This window comes from Schistocerca serialis, chromosome 2 (assembly GCF_023864345.2).
Source record: "Schistocerca serialis cubense isolate TAMUIC-IGC-003099 chromosome 2, iqSchSeri2.2, whole genome shotgun sequence".
NCBI classification, from domain to species: Eukaryota; Metazoa; Arthropoda; class Insecta; order Orthoptera; family Acrididae; genus Schistocerca; species Schistocerca serialis.
The window spans coordinates 437,549,631-437,563,326 of record NC_064639.1 but is presented as its reverse complement, the minus strand read 5'-3'; the positions used below and the strand labels follow the sequence as shown (position 1 = coordinate 437,563,326).

The 13,696-nt window shown below is 44.7% G+C and overlaps 1 non-coding gene across 1 annotated transcript; it reads right to left on the bottom strand.

Moving 5' to 3' along the window:
• Window positions 1-277: 277 nt before the first annotated feature.
• Trnas-uga (transfer RNA serine (anticodon UGA)) lies at window positions 278-352 on the bottom strand. The gene has a single exon. It is a non-coding gene; the product is annotated as a tRNA-Ser (tRNA).
• Window positions 353-13,696: the final 13,344 nt, after the last annotated feature.

Below are 13,696 nucleotides of genomic sequence, written 5' to 3'. Positions count from 1 at the left end.
AGAATAGTTGCCCTTTATTGCACACGTCCGGCTATGCGTCTCCCGCTTTTGGCAGTACGTAGACGAGTACTATGGAGTCGGCAGAGTGAATGAATATGGGTGTATCTTCTTTGCTGAGGATCTTACCTTCATCTTACAGAATGAGTTTCTTAGAATACTGCTGTGGAGGATAAGTGGTGGCCAGTATAATCACCGCAAGACTGTAGAAATAGAATGAGATTTTCACTCTGCAGCGGAGTGTGCGCAGATATGAAACTTCCTGGCAGATTAAAAACTGTGTGCCGGACCGAGACTCGAACTCGGGACCTTTGCCTTTCACGGGCAAGTGCTCTACCAACTGAGCTACCCAAACACGACTCACGTCCCGTCCTCACAGCTTTACTTCTTCCAGTACTTCGTCTCCTACCTTCCAAACTTTACAGAAGCTCTCCTGCGAACCTTGCAGGACTAGTTCTGCAAGGTTCGCAGGAGAGCTTCTGTAAAGTTTGGAAGGTAGGAGACGAAGTACTGGCAGAAGTAAAGCTGTGAGGACGGGACGTGAGTCGTGTTTGGGTAGCTCAGTTGGTAGAGCACTTCCCCGCGAAAGGCAAAGGTCCCGAGTTCGAGTCTCGGTCCAGTTCAAAATAGTTCAAATGGCTCTGAGAACTTTGGGACTTCACTTCTGAGGTCATCAGTCCCCTAAAACTTAGAACTACTTAAACCTAACTAACCTAAGGATATCACACACATCCATGCCCGAGGCAGGATTCGAACCTGAGACCGTAGCGGTCGCGCGGGTCCAGACTGTAGCGCCTAGAACCGCTCGGCCATCCGGGCCGCCTCTCGGTCCGGCACACAGTTTTAATCTGCCAGGAAGTTTCACTCTAGAAATACAGTAGTTCGATGTTTGCATACGGAGATATCATATCGGATCGTCTGAACGGTGGTTCACATGATCGCTGGTGGGGGAGGAATAGTGTTTTTGGCCACAGAAGGAGTAAAACGATTTGTGCGGCTTTTAAGAGGGGTAGTTGGTTCACACTAGTTGGCGCGCGGGCGACCCACATGATCTTCACTCGGATGTAGTGTACGAAAGAGGACAGGGGGTGAATCTATATAGGGTTAACCAAAATTCGCTCACTGATCCAAAATTAGCCCAGTCGAAATCTACAGTGCGATTCCTTGGATACTTACAATACAAAAATGTGTGTAACAAACTTTCGCTCGGATAATATTTTCGGTAGAAAAAGTACGTCAAAAGAAGGCATTTTGGCAACGTGTAATCACATCTACAATAAACATGTTGTTTCAGTACTATCCAACTGTGCTGCCCAGTTTATATATTGGATAGGTTTTTGCGTTATGATAGTCGAGTCCGAGATCTCGATTTCAGGTCTGAGTGTATTTTCTTTTAATTTTTCCCATTTTTATCCGCCGAATAATATGTAGCACACACTGTTTCTTAAACGATATGTATCATTCAGCCCTACAACTAAAGTTTTCCTTAACGCTGAACGTAACAATTATTTGCGAGACATTTCTAACTACACATGCAGTAGGGCAAATTTCGAATAACATTTCAGAGCACCACCTTGACGTGTCGGGTATTCTGTCATCCATGGACAATATTTGGAAAACGTGAAAGGCAAAGGTCCCGAGTTCGAGTCTCGGCTCCACACACAATTTTAATCTTCCAGGATCGTTCTGCTTGACTCTTTGTCTTCATCAGGTGCTATCTGAGACGGCAAGTAGATTGGAATGGGTAACAGATCGCCGGCAAATCCTGAAGGATTGCCGGCCGGAGTGGCCGTGCGGTTCTAGGCGCTACAGTCTGGAGCCGAGCGACCGCTACGGTCGCAGGTTCGAATCCTGCCTTGGGCATGGATATGTGTGATGTCCTTAGGTTGGTTAGGTTTAATTAGTTCTAAGTTCTAGGTGACTGATGACCTCAGAAGTTAAGTCGCATAGTGCTTAGAGCCAGCCAGCCAGCCTGAAGGATTACAAAGTCCTCAAGTTCAGAAATATACTTGAGTATATCCTGACAAAACTACAATAGAATTATTGAACCTCAAGATTCATGTAAATATAATTACACCTACCGTAGACATGTGTAAGGCCAGGGTATATTATTGATTACTAATTACTGAACACGTAAACTATTAATGTTTTGCGATCTCGTAAATAAATGCTACAAGTACTGGAGGCGTGCTGTCAGTTTACTCGTACCTGCACCTAAAGCACAGATCATTTTAGTACTGGTACTCATGCTTTCCTCCAATAATAACGCCACAGATACCTCTACAACAATTCATGGTTGTGCACGCACTCACTATCCCTGTAGGAACAGCACTTTTAAATTATTACAAGTTCCAACTCTCTTCTATGTAAAAATACTTCCACAAGATTCTTCATAGTATCCCATGGATACAGCAGCAAAACTTACGGTGTTCGCAGAAGCATCCCGACATTCACGTTCCAATCTTGCAGTTGGTAGTTGCAGAGCCAGGCTCGAACTGACTGAGCACCCTTTGATGCCGGCAACGAAGTCCAGACCTGGCGACACTGCCTCACTACAAATTACTAGCATAGGCGAGATGGTCTGACTGGAAGCGGAACAACATGCACTAATATTGCAGTAGCGAGTAAAAAAAAGTAAAAAAAAAAACACTTTTATTAAAGTCACTGTACGTACAGTTAAGAGGAGACGGAAGGCAATTTTTATCCCTGTTCTGCCAATGCTATTTTACCCTTTGAATAGGTTCACTTTTCAAAAGAAGTATAAGTGTTAAACAATGAAATTTTTACTGCATATATATAATAACATATATGCCTCAATTTACAAGTAAAATGAACATAATACCTCTTATGGTTTTGACGAAAAAAATTTATTTTCTCACTAGTAAAATTTAACTTTTTTATATATTAATTATTATAGAACATTTTCTGATTGTTTGGTGGTTCTCAATTTACTTGTAATAACTTATTACTATCTGCAATACAAATTGACCAAATTTCATGTTTCTAACCCCATTAGTTTATCAAATAATGGTACCTGAAAGTAAAAAAATGTAGTTTCGAGAAAAATCCATTTAAAGTTTAATATTGCAATTCTAGTATAGTTATTGATGAGAATTACTGACCACTAATATTTTCCTGCACCATACTGAGTATCATCTGAATCATACTGATCTTTTCTTCTCTTGGTCCCTCTTCTTTTCTGTGTCATCTTTTGTACATTTTAAATTAGCAATACCTGTTTGCGGATTCTCTCTTTATCTATTTGCACCAAGGATTTTGCTGTATTTCCACTAGATTTTATGCCCAATAACTCCAAAACATCCAGTTTTCTAATTACACCATCATTGAAGCATAAAATAGCATCATAAACATCAAATTTCTGGGTTGTAAGCTGCACAAATACAGTTTTCGGTAACCGGTTACAAATGACAGAATTCACACACTTATTTAAATTTTGGGTTTTCCCATTAAGACATTTCGTCAACAAGCTATCTTTACAAAGGTCTCTAAACATGGGTTTAATTTCATTCATTACAGATGCAGGTAAAGAATGTTTACGGTCATATCTGGCACTTCTCCTGTACTTGCATAAAGTTTTTTTTCATTTCTGAAAAGCTTATCGAAAAAGAGAGCCGATACAGCTTTTTCTAAATTCCCTACATTTCTTCTTATGGCCAAGCCATAATAATTCTGTAATCTATCTATTTCAACATTTGTCAGGCAACCTTTACCACCCATCTTCTTACCATCTTCCAATACTATTTTTGACTTTTCTTTCAATAATCTTCTCAACCTGAACCCCATTCTTTCTGGACATTCCCAATGCACTCTAATTTAGAAATTGTGACATTAGGACCATAGGGTTGTTCTGCACATACCCGGTCATAAGCCTTGCTGTCACTGTCCCCAGATTGCACAGAGAGTCAGGAAAACCATCATATCTCACCAAAAAATTGTCGTATTTATATAAAACAAAAACTGTTTCACGCAGGAAAGACCAGGCATTTCAAATATGCTAAAATCTAAAAATCGAATGTTTGAAACCCATTTGTCAACCGTCTCCTCTTAATCACAATACGACCACTAGTCGAATGCAAAATCCACACCACTTAAAATTAATTTACTCAAGAAATTAATTTTCTTCTCACTCTGAGTTCCAAGAAGAAATATGAAGTTCACTTGAAATCACAAGTCTGGGTAATAGTTAATCAATCACTTACTTATGATTCATTAGCAGCAAAGTTTAACGAGAAAATGGTCCCGTGTGGAGCGATCGTTTCAAGCATGTGGGCTTCTTGGCTACCGAGCGAGGTGGCGCAGTGGCTAGCACACTGCACTCGCATTCGGAAGAACGACGGTTCAAACCCGCGTCCGGCCATCCTGATTTAGGTTTTCCGTAGTTTCCCTAAATGGCTTCAGGTAAATGCCAAGGTGGTTCCTTTGAAAGGGCACGGCCGATTACCTTCCCCATCCTTCCCTATCCGAGCTTGTGCTCCGTCTCTAAGGACGTCGTTGTCGGCGAGACGTTAAACACTAATCTCATCCTCCTACTCCTCCACAATATTCCCACGTTCGAATGCACTGAGCTCCGACGTTATGGACTCATCACTATACAGAATACTGTTCGGAGCACAACAGAAAATTGCAACGTATTGAGGACACTGCGCAAGTAACGTTCGTGGTCAAATAGAACAGTGCAACCTGCAGTCTTGACCAGCATCTGCATTTATGTGCAAGTACGCACTTCGCACGGTGATCCCTTTATTTTTGTCCATCCCCTGTACTCATAGTCCGCCCCGATAGCTGAGTGGTCAGCGCGGCGGTCTGTCACGCCAAGGGACCCGGGTTAGATTCTCGGTTGGGTTGGAGATTTTCTCCGCTCAGTGACTGGGTGTTGTGTTGTCCTCATTATCATTTCATCATCACCAGTGGAAGGCAACGGGAAACCACCACTGGAATCACTTCCCTAGACGCTCATGCGATAGACCTCTCTGTCGAGGCTTCCCCCATGACAAGATCTGCCGTAAAGCAGAACACAAAGTTGTACTTATAGATCTTGTTTTTGGAGTTTTATAGCCACAAGAGAATCTGATTTTCAGAAAGTTATCCGTGTAGGGGAGTTTCATGTCTAAGAGTCTTCCACTCCTGTTTGCACCTTTCACGACTTAATCCTCGGTTTCGTAGTATTTAATTTATACGAATACTGCAGTCTTCTACGTCTGATGATACTGATCTACTAGGTTCAGAATGTATTACCTTATTGTGTCGTTCCAGTTTCTGTAACTGACTGATTTCAGAACGCATTGTTTGTCGCTGGTTATTACTATTTTGGGGAATTTCAGGAAGATAACAGAATTGGTTGTTTAGTTCATTACTCTCCCAATTATGTAAAAATGAATATTTGACTGCCTTTCTAAGTGCAAATGTTTTAAGATATTGCAAAATCCGCTTCAGTTGCGCAAATTTTGTCGTCTTTACCCACGTTTCGGCTAGAATAATCTAGCCTCCTTCAGAAGCCAGAGTAGGGCAGTTGCCGCTGCCAACCGACCGCGTGGTGAAGTGATGCCGGGGCTGGACTTCAGTTAAGTAGTTTTAATTCGACATGGTACCACGGTACTATAGGTTTTAATTTTTCATGTTGACTGTGCCTTACTCTGGCATGTTATAATAATTTTATGCTTCTGAAGAAGGCTAGATTATTCTAGCCGAAACCTGGGTAAAGACGACAAAATTTGCGCAACTGAGGCGGATCATGCAATATCTTAGTCTATCACAGTTGCTAACGGGGCTGCCATAAGGAAATGTTTTAGCTACAAATATGGAACCTACAATTTGGCAGTTGGAACTTTTCTTGTTCCGTAGTTTGTGTACAGAAGGAAGAGTACTTGTCCGCTTCGTCTGTGGCATGCAACATATAGCGACACGTGGAGTGTGCGGTGGTTGCAGGCTGCAGTTACGACGAACTGAGCTGCGAGGAGCGCTGCGTGCCGATGGAGCGGCGCTGCGACGGACACAGGGACTGCCCCAGCGGCGCCGACGAGGTGCAGTGCCTCCTCATAGGGGAGCCCGCCCGCTACAACCAGGTGAGCACCACCCACTGTGTACAGTGTCTCGTCAAAAGCATCCCGATACCCCTATGTACACCGAGGTGAGAAAAGTACTGGCATACCTCCTAATGTCGTGTCGGCGTAGTGCAGCAACCCGACGTGGCATAGATTGAACGAGTTGCTGGAAGCCCCTTGCAGAAATATTAAACCATGCTGTCTCTATAGCCGTCCATAACAGCGAAAATGTTGCCGGTGCACGATTCTGTGCGTGAACTGACCTCTCGATTATGTTCTACAAATGTTCGAAGGATGGCCAAATTATTCTCTCGAATTTTCCAGAACATTCTTCGCATTAATCGCGAACAATTGTGGCCTGGTGACATGACGCACTGTCATCTGTAAAAAATCCATCGTTACTTGGAAACCTGAAGTCCATGAACGGCCGCAAATGGCCTGCAAGTAGCTGACATAACCATTTCCAATCAGTGATCGGTTCAGTTTGCCTAGAGGTCCCAGTGCATTCCATGTAAAGACAGCCCACACCATTAGGGAGCCGCCACCAACCTGCACGGTGCCTTGTTGACATACTGGGTCCATGGCTTCTTGGGACCTGCACCACACTCGAACCCTACCATCAGCTCTAACCAACCGAAATCCGGACTCATCTGACCACACTTTTCCAGTCGTCTAGGGTCCAATCGCAATTATCACGGGTCCAGGAGAGACGCTGGAGACAGTGTGCTGTTAGCAAAGGGAGTCGCGTCGGCTGTCTGCAGCCGTAGCCAATTAACGACCAATTTCGCCACACTGTCCTAACGGATAGTTCGTCGTACGTCCCACATTGATTTCTGCTGTTATTTCACGCAGTACTGCTTGACGGTTACCATTGACAACACTACACAAATGCCGCTGCTTCCGGTCATTAAGTGAAGCCGTCGACCACTCAGTTGCCCGTGGTAAGAGCTAATGCCCGAAATTTGATATTCTCGGCTCACTCCTGACACTGTGGATCTCGGAATATTGAATTCCCCAACGATTTCCGAAATGGAATGTCCCGTGCGTCTAGCACCAACTACTACTCCGCGTTCGAAGTCTGTTAATTCCCGTAGTGCGGCCATAATCAGGTCGGAAACCTTTTCACATGAATCGCCTGAGCACAAATGACAGCTCCGCCACTGCACTGCCCTTTAAATACCTTACGCACGCGATACTACCGCTGTCTGTATAAATGGCTCAAATGGCTCTGAGCACTATGGAACTTGATGTTAAGTCCCATAGTCATCAGTCCCCTAGAACTTAGAACTACTTAAGCCTAAATAACCTAAGGACATCACACACATCCATGCCCGAGGCAGGATTCGAACCTGCGACCGTAGCGGTCGCGCGGTTCCGGACTGAAGCGCTTAGAACCGCTCGGCCACACCGGCCGGCAGCTGTATGTATATGTGCATATCGCTATCCTATGACTTTTATCACCTCAGTGTAACGCGGAATTGATCACTCCATGCCGCAAAAGGCCACGCCGCCAATATAAAAGGAGGTGTAGAGTATCGTGTTCTCAGTAGAGAAGGAGTAACACTAGAAGTGGTAGGTTAATAGAGCTCGGTGACTTCGAACGTGTACCAGTCACTGAATGACACATGAATGACAGATCTATCAGGGACATATAACCCTTCTCAGGCTGCCCCCGTCGACTGTTGGTGATGTGGCAGTGAAATGGCAACGCGAAAGAACGATCCCAGGTAAACCGAGACCACGCAGACCTCTTCTCATGACAGGCAGAGGCCGTCGAGGAAGAAATCACATAAAGGAATCACCCACGAGTACTACCAACAATCCAGCTAGCATTATGGCTGCGTCTGAATAGTTAAAAAGTGGAATACAATGGTGGAGCAGCTCCTCATAAGCCACACATTGCTGCAGACAGTGCTAAGTGACGCTTGAGGTTGCGTCACTGTAGAGTAATTTGGAGTGATGAATGACGCTGTACCCCGCGGGGCAATGGTTTTTTATCTGTAACGGAGTTGAAGTGGACTGGTTGCCTAGAATTCCGAACTGAAACCAGTGGAACACCTTTGGAACAGATGTTCTGCCACCTCATTGAAAGTGTCCCGAGCAGAATTCACGCTGGCTGTCATAAATGCAAAGGATGGTCACACCCCATATTAAGGTCCACTAATAAGTGTCTGGGTACATATTGTCGCTTCCGCTGCACACACTGCGTCCATTCATTCCTAAATATATTCACTATCCATTTGACATCTCAATCCGTTCTTCCATTGCTTCGTGGTAAAATAGTGTTTAAGCCGACAAATTGCCTTTGCTCCACTGATATTTATGTATTAGTAGCTAGTTATCCGGTACCCATTCCTATGTTATCTTAGTCTGATACACGGGAACAGGACTCAGATCTGGATATAATTTAAACTAAAGCACATAGCTGGCCATTATAATTGAAAGACCGGAAGGATAGTAAATAATGAAATTTTACTTGTCGTGCTTATACAGTGTAACAGAAAGAGCAATATTACATTTGTAGGCGGTTTTGGGCTATATACAGACTGCGAAATGTAGAATACAAAGTTAGAATCTCTGCTTCATGCTTCTCTCGAGGCGAGAACTTTCCATTCTACTTTTACAATTGTAAACATTCCTCTCAAGCCGGCCGGGGTGGCCGAGCGGTTCTAGGCGCTACAGTCTGGAACCGTGCGACCGCTACGGTCGCAGGTTCGAATCCTCCCTCGGGCATGGATGTGTGTGATGTCCTGAGGTTAGTTAGGTTTAAGTAGTTCTTCATTCTGGGGCCTGATGACCTTAGAAGTTAAGTCCCATAGTGTTCAGAGCCATTTGAGCCATTCCTCTCAAAATCTGGTTGTTCGAAAAAAATATAAGTAAATATATGCATTGTGGATGTGTGGTCAGTTCTAGCAGCTGGTTAAACAGAAAACCTACAAAATTTAATGGATACTCCTTTCTTCAGATAAGAATTATTCCAAAATACTATCTAGTTGAGTATCGGGGAATGAGAGTATGCAACATAAGGAAACTTATTGATTTCTGCGTTTCCAAAGATGGCAAGAGAACCTCAACCATAATGTTTGAGCACATCTAAATGATCTGCGTTTATGTTTCCATAATGATCATCGTGCAAGAAGTTTATCTGGAGGAACACGCACTGTTTTGACAGATTAAGCTGAAAGACTGTGCCCATGGCTGCGGGGGATCACCAGGTGTCTGTGAATAAGCTACTGTGCAGTGCATGGCGGAGGTTACATGGTTTCTATATGGTCAGTTTTCTTCTATTAGCGTATTGCACGAGATTGAAATTACTGCCTGTATTCCTCTGTGCGAGCCCTAATCTTTTACGTATTTCTCATGATCCCTAAGCGAGATAGATGTCGGTCGCTGCGTAATGGTAGCAGAGCCTTCATCGAATACATGTTCTCGAAATATACCAGTTTAGCGTGAGCTACCTCGTCTTTCCAGAATGAGATTTTCACTCTGCAGCGGAGTGTGCGCTGATATGAAACTTCCTGGCAGATTAAAACTGTGTGCCCGACCGAGACTCGAACTCGGGACCTTTGCCTTTCGCGGGCAAGTGCTCTACCATCTGAGCTACCGAAGCACGACTCACGCCCAGTCCTCACAGCTTTACTTCTGCCAGTATCTCGTCTCCTACCTTCCAAACTTTGCAGAGCTTTGAAGAGCTTCTGCAAAGTTTGGAAGGTAGGAGACGAGATACTGGCAGAAGTAAAGCTGTGAGGACTGGGCGTGAGTCGTGCTTCGGTAGGTCAGATGGTAGAGCACTTGCCCGCGAAAGGCAAAGGTCCCGAGTTCGAGTCTCGGTCGGGCACACAGTTTTAATCTGCCAGGAAGTTTCATACCTCGTCTTTCTTCTTGGCAGTCCGTTTTAAGTTACCTGAGCATTTCCGCTACAATTTCGTATGGCCCATACCGACCTGTTGCGATCCTAACAGCGCATCTTTGAATTGGTACAACGTCTGTTGTTACGCCTGCTTGACGAGCACTTCAAACACTGGAACAATAGAATTGGTCCCACCAGCATCCTGCACAACACTTCCTTTACAGATACACCGCCCTTTTCTAGAACCCTTCCAACAAATCTAATTCTTCCATTCCCCTTCGCAAATACTGATTTTACGAGATCATTTCATTTCATATCGTTCTTAATATTACCGCTAAATACTTATACATGTGAAGTTCTCAATATGCTGACGACTAATCATGTAATCGGATACTATCAGTTCTTTTTCTTTGTTACGGGCGTTACCTTGCATTTATGCACATTTAACGAGAGCTGTGTGTGTTGCAGACGTTGATGGTGTCGTACAACAGCGGCTTCCTGCACCGCAACTGGCGCGGCACCTGGTACCTGGTCTGCACGGCGGAGCTCGAGTGGGCCAAGCGCGCCTGCGAGGAGGAGGTGGGCGTGCTCACCAGGTGCGTGTCAGCAGAGCACGTACAGAAACCAAGGAGTGTGCAACACCAAGGGACAAGTGTTTCCTCCTTCTTCTGCTCTCAGTGGACTAGGCAGTGTTGCCTGTTCCGGCTTCATAACACACACTCAAGAGCCAAACAAAGTGGTACACCTGTTTAATATCGAGTAGGGTCCCCACGAGCACACAGAAGCGGCGCAACACGACGTGACACGGACTCGACTGATGTCTGAAGTAGTGCTTGAGGGAATTGGCTTACATGAATCCCGTAGGGCTGTCCATAAATCCACAAGAGTCCGAAGGGTGGAGATCTCTTCTGAACATCTCGTTCCAAGGCATCCCAGATATGCTCAATTATGTTCATGTCTGGATAGTTTAGTGGTCAGCGGAAGTGTTTAAACACAGAAGAGTGTTCCTGGGACCACTCTGTATCAAGTGTGAGGGTGTCGCATTGTCCTGCTGGAATTGCCCAAGTCCGTCGGAATTCACAATGGACATGAGTAGATGCAGGTGATCAGACAGGATGCTTACGTAAGTGTCACCTATCAGAGTCGTACCTAGACGCATCAGGGGTCCCATATCAATCCCATTGCACACGCCCCACACCATTACAGAGCCTCCACCAGCTTGAACAGTCCCCTGATGACATTTAGAGTCCATGGATTCAAGAGGTTGTCTCCGTACCCATGCACGTCCACCCGTTCCATACAATCTGAAACTAGATTCGTCCAACTAGGCAACATGTTTACAGTCATCAACAGTCCAATGTCGGTGTTGATGCGTCCACGTGAGGCGTAACACTTTGTGTCGTGCAGTCATCAATGGTACACGAGTGGGCCTTCGGCTCCAAAAGCCTATATCGATGATGTTTCGTTGAATTGTTCGTACACCGACACTCCCTGATAGCCCAGCATTATGTGGAAGGGTTGCACTTCTGTCACGTTGAACGATTCTCTTCAGTCATCGTTGGTCCCGTTCTTGCATAATCTTTTCCTGGCCGCAGCTATGTCGCAGATTTGAAGTTATGCCGGATTCTTGATATTCACGGTACACTCGTGAAATGATAGTATGGTAAAATCCCCACTTCATCGATACCTCGGAGCTGTTGTGTCCCATCGCTCGTACACCGACTATAACACCACGTTCAAACTCACTTAATGCTTGATAATCTGCCATTGTACGAAGGTTAAACGAAAAGTAATGCCTCCACCTTTGTTAATTGGGTTTGGATGGGAATATATTAATAAATCAAACGCAAAAATAATCCTTATAATGTGATCTTTAATTACGAATATTCACTTTTCCATATAATCACCAGCCAATTGGATACATTTCTGCCAACGATGAACAATTGTTCTGAAACTGTCACGGACCACAGCCTCACAGTTCTCTCAACGTCTTCATCAGAAGCCGAATGATGTCCCCGCAGATCGTCTTTCATCATCGGGAGTAAATGGAAGCCAGACGGTGCTAAAATTGGACTGTATGGAGGATACCGTACGGTGGTGAGATTCAGTCTCCGAAGTTCTGCTGTGGTGGCACGTGAAGTGTGTCGTTTGGCATTGTCGTGCTGCAGGAAAACATTTCGCTTTTCCTTTCGGACCCTTGTTAGCCGTCGCTTCAGATTTCGCAGCGTTGTGATGTAACGATCTGAATTTATTTTTGTTCCACGATCAAGGAATTCAACATGGTTGATACCATCTGTTCCCAGAACACCGTGGCCATGATTTTTCCAGCTGAGGGCTGCGTCTTGAATTTCTTTTTCTGGGGCGAGTCTTTGCGTCGATATTCCATAGACTGACATTTCGTCTCCGGGTCGTAACGGCGTACCCACGTTTCGTCTCTTGTGACAATTGAATGGAGAGAGGCGTCACCTTCATTCTCGTAACGCGAGATGAGTTCCTGGCAAATTTCAAGTCTCTGCACTTTCATTTCAGGAGTCAGCACCCGGGGTACCCATCATGCACAGATCTTCCGATAGTCAAACAAACCAATAATGAGACTCACACGTTCTTGTGGAATACCGACTGTGCTTGCAATTTCTCTCTGAATGATACGACGATCGTCCTGAATCAGTCTGTGAACATTTTGCTTGTGAAAATCGGTGGCTGCTGTCACAAGACGTCCAACTCTTTGTTTGTCACGCAGGTCAGATGTTCCCGTCTCAACATATTTATACTCGCCCAACGACGCACAGTACTAACATCAACACAATTACCATAAACTGCTTGCATTCTCTGATGAATCTCCTTTGGGGTGACACCTTCTGGTGTCAAGAATTCAATGACTGCACGTTGCTTAAATCACTTTGACCGACCGTCTGCGCAGGGTTCCATACTTTCACTGTAACGACACAATCGTTCAGTGCTATGGCTCCCCGCCAGCTGGAGCTGTAGAGCAGAGGCTACGGAACAAGCCAGTACCTGCTGCATACAAATGCTGCTAACTGTTGAAGAGTTACGAAGGTGGAGGCATTACTTTTCAGTCAACCCTCGTAGCAGTAGTAACCAATTTAAGAATTGCTTCAGATACTTGTCTTATATAGGCATTGCCGATCGCAGCGCCGTATTCTGCCTGTTTACATATCTCTATATTTGTATACGCGTGCCTGTACCAGTTTCCTTGGCGCCTCAGTGTATCTTACCACCGTCTCCTTGGTCTTCCAAGATATCTTCTTCCCTTAGGCCTATAGTACAACACTCTTTTTACGAGCCTCTCTTTTGACGTTCTATCAACATGCTTTTTCTAGTCATTTAGGTAGTTTACAACTTTTCTTCCAAAGAGCTTTTGTTCCTAGTTATTTCCTCATTTCTTCGTTTGAATTATTTGAAAGCGTTCATCCTTTTACTGTTCTTAAGAATCTCGTTTCGGCAGCCTGTATCTTGTCTTAATCGGCTTTTGTCAAGCATGGCAGTGCTTTTCGTGTTTAGAGTGTGGTTCCTGTGTTGCACTTACGAAGACGCTAAATGACACATTTTACAGCATTGTCTATTGCGTACAATAGAGGAACAGTTCGAAAGGTGACAGATCGTGTCAATATGACGATGCAGCCTGTCACGAAGGAGCACGTATAAGGCAATGGTTTGTGGACAATAACATTATTGACGTGGACTGTCCTGCCAGAGTCCCGACCTGAACCCAATGGGATACCTTTGGAGTAAGTTAGAACATCGACTTCTCTCCAGAACCTTGCGT